Source organism: Tauraco erythrolophus, chromosome 3 (genome assembly GCF_009769465.1).
Source record: "Tauraco erythrolophus isolate bTauEry1 chromosome 3, bTauEry1.pri, whole genome shotgun sequence".
Classification (NCBI taxonomy): domain Eukaryota; kingdom Metazoa; phylum Chordata; class Aves; order Musophagiformes; family Musophagidae; genus Tauraco; species Tauraco erythrolophus.
In genome coordinates, this window is record NC_141467.1 from 38,925,581 (window position 1) to 38,934,380 (window position 8,800).

Below are 8,800 nucleotides of genomic sequence, written 5' to 3' on the forward strand. Positions count from 1 at the left end.
AGGACAGGTGCTGTGAGTCACGTTGGTCAACCGGAAACCACGTGACTCATGGAGGTTTAAAGGTGGGGCACTCCCAGGAGGGAGTGGGGCAGTTCCCTCCTGGAGACTGGAGTGATAGGAGCCCCTGGAGAGCAGCGTCTTGAAGCTCTCTGTTAGAAACCTTTGGTTGTGACAAGGACCTTTGGAGGGTGTTAGAGCCTTCTGATATACGAGGAAGATCACAACGACCTTCTGGGTTGTGATCCCCGAAGATTGAGGCATCAGTAGTCCGCAACAACGTCATGTTGCCTGTCACCAATCACCTCCTTATTTTCCATGTGCCTTTAGCATAGTTTTCAGGAGGATCTGCTCCATGATATGTTTAACCTGTGTCGTGGTTTTTGGACTGAGGGTCGAGACAAGAACCGAGAGGGAGCACCCACCAACCATGGTCCCGGGCAAAACATGACTCAGGCTTTCTTCTTAAAACAAAACAATTTATTAACAGTTACTTAACAGGAGACAAGGGAACGAAACCGGTTACTTGAGAGGAGAAAAGAGAAAACAAGGCCAGATCTTAAAACAACACCTCCCCACACCATTTCCTTTCGTTCCTGGCTCAACCTCCCCCCCCGGCGGCGCAGGGGGACAGGGAATGGCGAGTGCAGATCAGTTCATCCATGTTGTTAACTGCCGCTCCTTTCTTAAAGGAGGAGGAGCCTTTACACCATTTTTTCCCTTGCTTCGGTGGATCCCCTACTCACGAAGAAAAACGTCCCCAAACTTTTCCAACGTGAGTCCTGCCCGCAGGATTGCAATCCTTCCCCATGGATTGTACCAGTTCGGGCTTTACCAGTCTCGGCCTCTTAGGGAGCGGCTGCCACTCGCGTCAGCGTGGGCCGTCCCACGGTCTCCAGATGCCTCCACGACCTCGTCGTGCATTCCATGCCCCATTATTAACAGTACCTGGTCGCGCATCCCCTGCTCCACGACCTCTCCTGGGCTCAGGCATCTCCTTCCCGACGTGGGTTTCTCCACGGGCCACGAGTGGGTCTCTGCTCCGCCGAGTACACCCTGGCTGCAGGGGGTCGCCTGCCATCTCACACGGATTTGCAAGGGAAGCCTCAGCTCCAGCACACCTCCTCCTGCTCCATCCTTAACTGACCTGGTCGTTGTGGTTGTTTTCTCTTAGATCTTAATCTCCTCTAGAGGAGCTCGGCCCGGTGGGCACCCCGGGAGCGGGGCGCTTCCCGAGCCCCCCCCCATGCGGCTTCCCTGGCGCCATCTTGAGCACATGGCGCCGGGCCCGGGCCCGGGCAGTCGCCCGGCCGGGAGCCGGGAGCGAGGGCAGCGCCCTCCTGCTCTCTCCTCGCTCCTGAGCAAAAAGCCCTTTTCCCGCCCCTTTGTCCCAACTTAAATAGGGCAATTCGCAGAGGCGCCAATTTGGCTCAACTTCCCCCGGGGGGGGATGGGGCTCAGATCTGGTGGCACAGGGAGCAAATCCCCTCCCCTGCCACCAGAACACCCCCACACACATCAAACTATCACAACCTGTTATAGCATAGCCAAACACAACCTGTAAGTATTTCACATAAGGTTGTGAACAATGTGTCCACCAAAAAGCAAACAAAAACTTGTGTAGTTGCAAGCAGCAAGTGTGGGAAAATATATAAACAGCAACCCAAGTAACAGAATTTGCAAGACAAAGAACAAAGAACAGGATAAGTACAAGGAACAGCAAATAGGCAGGATATCCTAGCAAATACACAAGTAGTCAGAAGGATAACCGGCAAAGCCAAAAACAAGATAAGCAGAACTGGAAGCAGATGGGATCTCTTTTTGGGAGAAGAGCAAGCTGCAAAAAGCTTCAGGCATCCAGAGGAACTTTGCCTATAAAAGTGTACTCAAGCCTTTTCACCTTGACCTCTTCAACCATCAAACACTGAGTTCTGCAGGCACTGGTGCATCAGCTCCATGGTATTGCATACTCACAGCTAATTCAAGATACAGTGGACTAACAGCTTTGTGGATGTAAAGATATGTGGTGATAATGTGCAAGAGCTAACCATTGGCACAGTCATTAATGAATGTCAGTCTACCGAAGTTTTGGTTTAAAGTTGGTTTATCAGTCTTCTAAACACTCTCATCACAGTGATTTCTAATTCCTTAACTGATATTGATAGATGTAGATATATATTATACACACACAGAGTTGCAATAATTTTACAAAAAAAATTAGTCATGGTTATCATGTTGAGCAGTGTGGGCAATTTGTACTTCACATCAGAAGAGGACAGAAAAGAAGACTCTCTCTCCTTTCTTGTGACAAAGCTAGAGGCTGGTCACTGCCAGCATCTCTGTGTCTAAAGCAGGATGTGGAGATACACGCTCTGCATTGCTGACCGATAAAATACACTGCCTTGTGGAGTTACCTGGCTCCTACAGCTTGAAACACTCAAGGGAAATATGCCACTGCTGCAGAGATGAGTGATGAAGCAGTTGGGTTCTGTTTATGTGAAGTTTTGATTTTTTTAACAACTTTTTTTTACTCTTTGAGAGCATGTAGGAATGTGTGCAAAATAACTACAGTCCGTAACGTATCTCGAAGCCTCTGAAGTATTTGTTTAAATTTTAAATGCTGCATCTGCATCTGCACTGCAGTTTCAGATATTAAACCCTGATGTATGTTTTGAATCCCTACAAATTATGTAATTTTTTTCTTTCATGCTGCTTCTCCTTTCATACTACTACTACCAGCAAGTTTCTTTATTGCAGACCAGGAGTAATACTGATTTAATCTGCAAAATTCAGGCTAGTCACAAGTCACCTCATCATCAAGAAAAGCATTCTTTACATTCATTAACAGAATAATAGTAGCAAGAGTTAATGCAACCTTGACTATCATTTTGTTTTTTTCTCTTTATTCTTTTATACCACACTTTTAAACTGTTAGTCAAAATCCTCACCTGACATAAAGTGATGTCACCCCATTGAAACTTTGACTAATACCAGGCTCAGAAAGCTTCCTCCTCCAGATCTCCATGGCCAAGTCTAGATTAGTAGCTAAAATGACTGTCAGCGCTTAACATGAAAATTTACAAGATCCAAGTGAAAACATTAAAATCCTCAGCTACCATGAGTTTGTCCTGCATCCATCATTTGAAAAGGTTTGGTATATATGTTGAAATTTTAGTCATGCTGTACTTGTGCCAGCCCTATTGTGTGCAGATATATAAAACGCACTAAAATTTTAATGCCAATCTATTTTTTAATGATTGTTATCACTTTTTTTTTATTTTGATAGATTACCTTGATGCAGAATCCATGGCTTTGAAACTGCAAGACCATGGGGTTGGAACAGATCCACAGGAACTATAGCAACTCTGCAAGCAGGTACAAAATATGTTAAATGCTGTGAACTCTTCCAGTCTCCAAGCTGCTTTGGTCCTGCTATGTAATTGAACCTTTGGGCTGTCCTGAATGCTTGCAAAGGCCAGAAATAACCAGAGCAAGAAAGTGTGAAAGAGGACAATTTTCACAGCACTTTTTCTTTCAACTCTCTGCAAAGAGGCATATATGACCTGTGTGCCACTACCATGCCTTTCCTCACAGGCATGATTTAGCCACGGCTGTATACACAAGTTATGAGGAGTTGAGCTTCCTGTCCATAACAAGCAAAACTGCCAGAGTTCAGGTCAACACTAGAAATATCATGGAAACAAAATTTCTTTCTGGTCTAGAGCGAATAGATTATGTCTAGTCTGGTAAGTTGGACGCATTTAGGAATATTCTTTGCCATGGAGGCAGGCTCCCATGGGCTCAGTGACTGTTAGTGAACTGATGACTAGTGAGTCACTCAAAACTGAGTTCCTGCATGTGAATTATGGAGCAAGATCCTTAGAGACAAAACCATGCCTGGAAAAAGATAGGAGAGGTTCTGGCTACTTGGGAGAGACCTCACTGATATCAAGAAATTTTCTAAAAGTTCACCAGTTGTGGGGGTTTGACCCTGGCTGGACTTCAGAATCCCAACAAAGCAGCTCTATCACTCCTCCTCAGCTGGACAGGGGAGAGAAAATATAACAAAAGGCTCATGTATCAAGATAAGGCAAGGAGAAATCATTCACCATCCATTAAGCTCCTCCTGAGGCAGGTTGACAGCCTGCCTCACCATGGTTTTCACCACAGGCTGCAGAGGAATCTCTACTCCAGTGCCTGGAGCACCTCCTCCCCCTCCTTCTTCACGGACTCTGGTGTCTGCAGAGTTGTTTCTCTCTCATGTTCTCACTTCTCTTTCTGCCTGCAGTTTTCTCCTGCACCACTTTTCTTTTCTGCCTTCTTAACCGTGTTATCTCAGAGGTGCCACACTGTTGCTGATGGGCTCGACCTTGACCAGTGGTGGGTCTTTCTTGGAGCCAACTGGCATTTGCATCCCCAGACAAAGGGAAAGCTTCTAGCAGCTTCCCTGCTACCAAAACCTTGTCATACAAACCCAATACACCAGTGCAGACATATGAATGCTTTAACACCTGAGAACATGACCAGCCATGCTTGAATCGGCAGCTACAGACCCAGCCTTAATAACACGATTCATTCAAGAGATAGAAATTTTAAAATGATTTTGATATTGTGTCTGTTTATGACTTTAGAACCAGTGATGCTGTTACATGCAAGTTACATGCAGTTTCCAGGTGCTTGAAACAAACATTTCCTGATGACTCAGTAATATTACCTGGCTATGGTCTGTCCTACTGCGCATAGGTTTTCACATTGCCTACTTGCTGTAGTTTCTGTGTGTTATAACGATTTCATTAAGTGACATCATGGACACTGTAGATTCTATCTTCTTGGACTCACGAGGGGAAGAAATATTAAGAGACGGATGCTATTTTTTGAAAGGACTTTTAAAATGTGCTTACTTTTATAAATAGTGCTGTATATTTATGCTAAAGAAAGAGAAAGGAGGCTGCAAACTTTACAAAATGTGAATAGAAAAGTTTGTGATTAGGCTTGGATCCTTTAAAAAAAGCATGCTGCAGCCTTGGTTTGGCCAGGAAGGCAGACCCCTACACATACAAAATAGTTCCAGAACATCTATACTGCAAGAGTTTTTATACTTTATGCTTGATTTATGCATTCAAGAAATAACGCAGATTAAGCAGCGACAAAGCGTATCTCCAAATACTTTACCCACCTCTAAAATACAATTCGAATATTAAAATGATCAATTATTCTTGTTTATTTTCTTCCTAGCAATATTGACCCCCAAGTGAAAAAGTGGAATTTTAGGGAAAATAAAAAAATCTCAGATATGTTTTACAGATTATCCCTTACCTTTTTATTTTTATGTTTCTTTTCTGCACAGTATAAAATTGATTATTGATGAGCTAAATGGAATGTAAAGTCTACATTGAATTCCAATGAATATGAATTAAATAAATATTTTAATGTATTTTCTGCATTACCCAAGATTGGAAGAGAAAATATACATATGTAAAAAAATAGTAGTAGTATGGCTGTAAAACCTTAAATTCTGAATTACATTAAGAGAGGCAGTTTATAAACATAGAGTGACAGCCTTTGTCATTCAAGGTTACAATCTAAGTATTGAACAAGATGCAATCGTTTGCTACAAGAAATAACCAGGGCTATTCTGGTCTGTTCTTGCAATTCTTATTCAGGAAAACTTCCACAGAAATTAAAAATTCAGAGGAAGTGTTCTCTGATGAAGGTGTGTAAGATCAGGTGATTTTTTAATTTGAATATCACTAGGAAGCAAAGGCAACTCGCTTTATCTAGCTAGGAAGTGAGATCCTGTTATCAGAAAATGTCTACTTTTGACTTTTGACCAGCAGTATTTAGACGTCTTTTGATATGATGTGTTAAGTGCATCTGGAATTCTTGGCTTAATCTCCAAAGAATTAGAGCTTTTCCTATTACTGTTATTGCTCTCCTTCCAGGGAAAAAAAAAGCTTCAAATTTTCGTTAATCAGTTTATCAAGTAACCATGTTTGGGATATAATTTCCTTTATAATCAATGAAGCATGAGATTTTTTTTTCCAAGCTCTCCAAAGGTGAACTTTTTATCATATATTTTACCATATATTTTCAGACTTTCAGAGGAAGGGACAATTTAGGTTACCTATAAACAAAGTCATCGATAGACTCTGCACTGTAATAAATCTAACTCTTAAAAAATTTGAAATGATTTCACAATTTAGTCATTCTCATCTCTTTGGTTAATATGATTTCATTTTGTGCATGAGGAGGTTGTACTGCGTTTGCAGTGAATCCTTGGATATTTGCAAGTTTCTCTGGTAGAACTCCTGAAATCTTAAACAATTCAAAACTCATGCCTCATGTCCAGCTTCTTTCTTCACTGATATATTTTTTATCTAAAAAAAAATTAGAAAAAAGCACGTAGTTTTATGAATCACAATCTGCTGTAGACAGTAATAAATTATTGTATATTTTTGAATGATGCTTTATTGTCCTAAGAAATTTTAAAAATATTGGAGTATGGTATAGCCTTATATTGCCAATACAGAGACTCCTAAATTGCTATAAACGCAGGTACTGTTTACTATGTTAAAGGAACATCAAATCTGAGCTTGAGATACAAATTTAATTTTTATTAAAAATAATTTTAATACGGTTTCAGGTTTTTCCATACTTATGACATTATCATTCATTTTCTGATAAATTGTTTTCTTAAAGGACTAATAGTTTTAACCAAATTACCTGAAAAGCTTGATTTTCATTAAAAAACGTTATCCTTCTAAACCCCATGATGGTGAAAAACTTGGTGACATGAAATGTAAAAGTTTCAATCTCACACAACAAAAAAAGTAACACAATATCTACTGCTTTTCAAATCTTCTGATTTTAAGTGAGTATCTTGATTTATAAACATGTACATTTGTCAATACTAGATCCTCAATCTGTCCTGGACCAGATCTGCTAGTGATTAGTTTTTAAAATCAGATTTTCCAATTTGATGAAAATTTTCCTTCCGTTCTGCTAAGTGAAAGACCCACATGGACAAAAGAATTCTATTACGTGAACAAAACAGTGAAGCTAAACCCAATACGGTCAAAAATTGTGCAACATATCATATGAAAATATACTTTCTTTAATTTTTTAGTTGTAGCATATAAATAAAAGTTATTTTAATGTTATTTTTATGTTTTGAAAAATAATGAGAATAGATAAAGAAGCTGTACATGAATGTATCTTTCTCTTTTGTTTAAATTGGCTGTGCCCACTCAAGATCTGTACATAGCAAATTTTATATAATTGGAAGGCAAGCAACTCTTTTGGAGATGGAAGAGTGCATTATGTTCTGTAGGGCCAGCCTCATCCTTTGATAACAAGGAATTCCTCAGGGAATAATACTTGCAAGGAATATTGCAGGGAATATTACTAGGAAAGCTTGTACTTGCTGGGTTGGAGTTGAGAAACTCTATTACACTTGCAAAAACTTAGCTTTTGACATTAAAATGTGCACTTGTGATTTAATGGCACAGAGCACTGATTCTTTGAGGAAGATCTGAATTTTTGCATAATCCATTTTGAAGGATCAAAACCTACCTATTGTACTCAGTAAGAGTTCACATTTTTTCCTGTGTCATTTTAACCCTCAGATGGATGATGAGATTTAGCCTGTTGGATTTACCTGCTGACTTCATGGATTAGCTGCCAGATGACTGTCACCTTGTCTTGCAAAGCTGTTGTGTGTCTGTTTTGGTTTTGACTTTTGTCAATACTGACAGTAGTTCCATGACAATAAGCCTTGATCAGCAATTTTCACATTCAATTTTTGTCCTATCAGTTGTGGCTTTGGAGTCATTATTTGAAATCTGTTGGGCTGGCTGCTGCCAGAAAATGCCTTTCTGCTTACCTGGTGGATTTAATCAATTTTTCTAAAAGACTTTAAACTTTCTTCATTAAAGGGAAATTATCAGCCTGCCATATGAAAGCTTTACCACTACAGTTGCCTCCAGATAATTCCTAGATTAATAAAGGCAGTGTTGAAAAGTTAAACAACTTTGTTTTTTAGAGAGTGTCACTCTTCTGTGGCTCCCTGGGCGAGACAGTAACTAGTGGTAATAGCAGCAAATTCCAGGTGGGAGTAGCAGCAAGAAAACTGAAAACGCAGCAAGCTGTGTCTGCACAGGAAGAAAAGACTTTAAGACAGATAAAGGTTCTTAATGTAGTATGATCCAGAAAACTCTTTAAGCTCACTCATAACTTTTCTATCTTCTTTAGTCCTAATATAATATGTGTTCTGCTGATACTCCTGGAAAAACCTACTCTGGCATCTCCTGTAAGGGTTGATCATCCTTTTTTTTTTTTTTAAATACATCTTGAAATCTTGCTGTTTTGAAGATAAAGAAAGAAAAAATATATTAGTATTGGAACTTAAAAGGTGCTTAATTGTGTAGTTTTGAGAGGTCTTGTTGGGTAAGAAGACTCAGACTCTGGCAGGAGGAGTGAGGAGACGGGGGAAGGGAGGTGGTGAGGTGAGCACGTGTCAACTTTTGCAGTGGATTCCATTTTGTTTCTCTCACCAGAGCAGTGCCACCATACCACTGATTCAGCTCTCAGAAAGTTTGATTTTCTGCTGAATAAGATCCAGATACTTTGGACTGTATTGGTTAAATTTTTCATTTCTTTACTTGGACAAAGATATACAATGTTTAGGGATTACGTTTTTCCTTTTTCAATTGCAACCTATATACTTCATTGCCTAAGTGCTACTTTAGCATCAATTGCAAGAATATAAATAAAAAGCACCACTCTGTATTTGTTCATCTAAGAC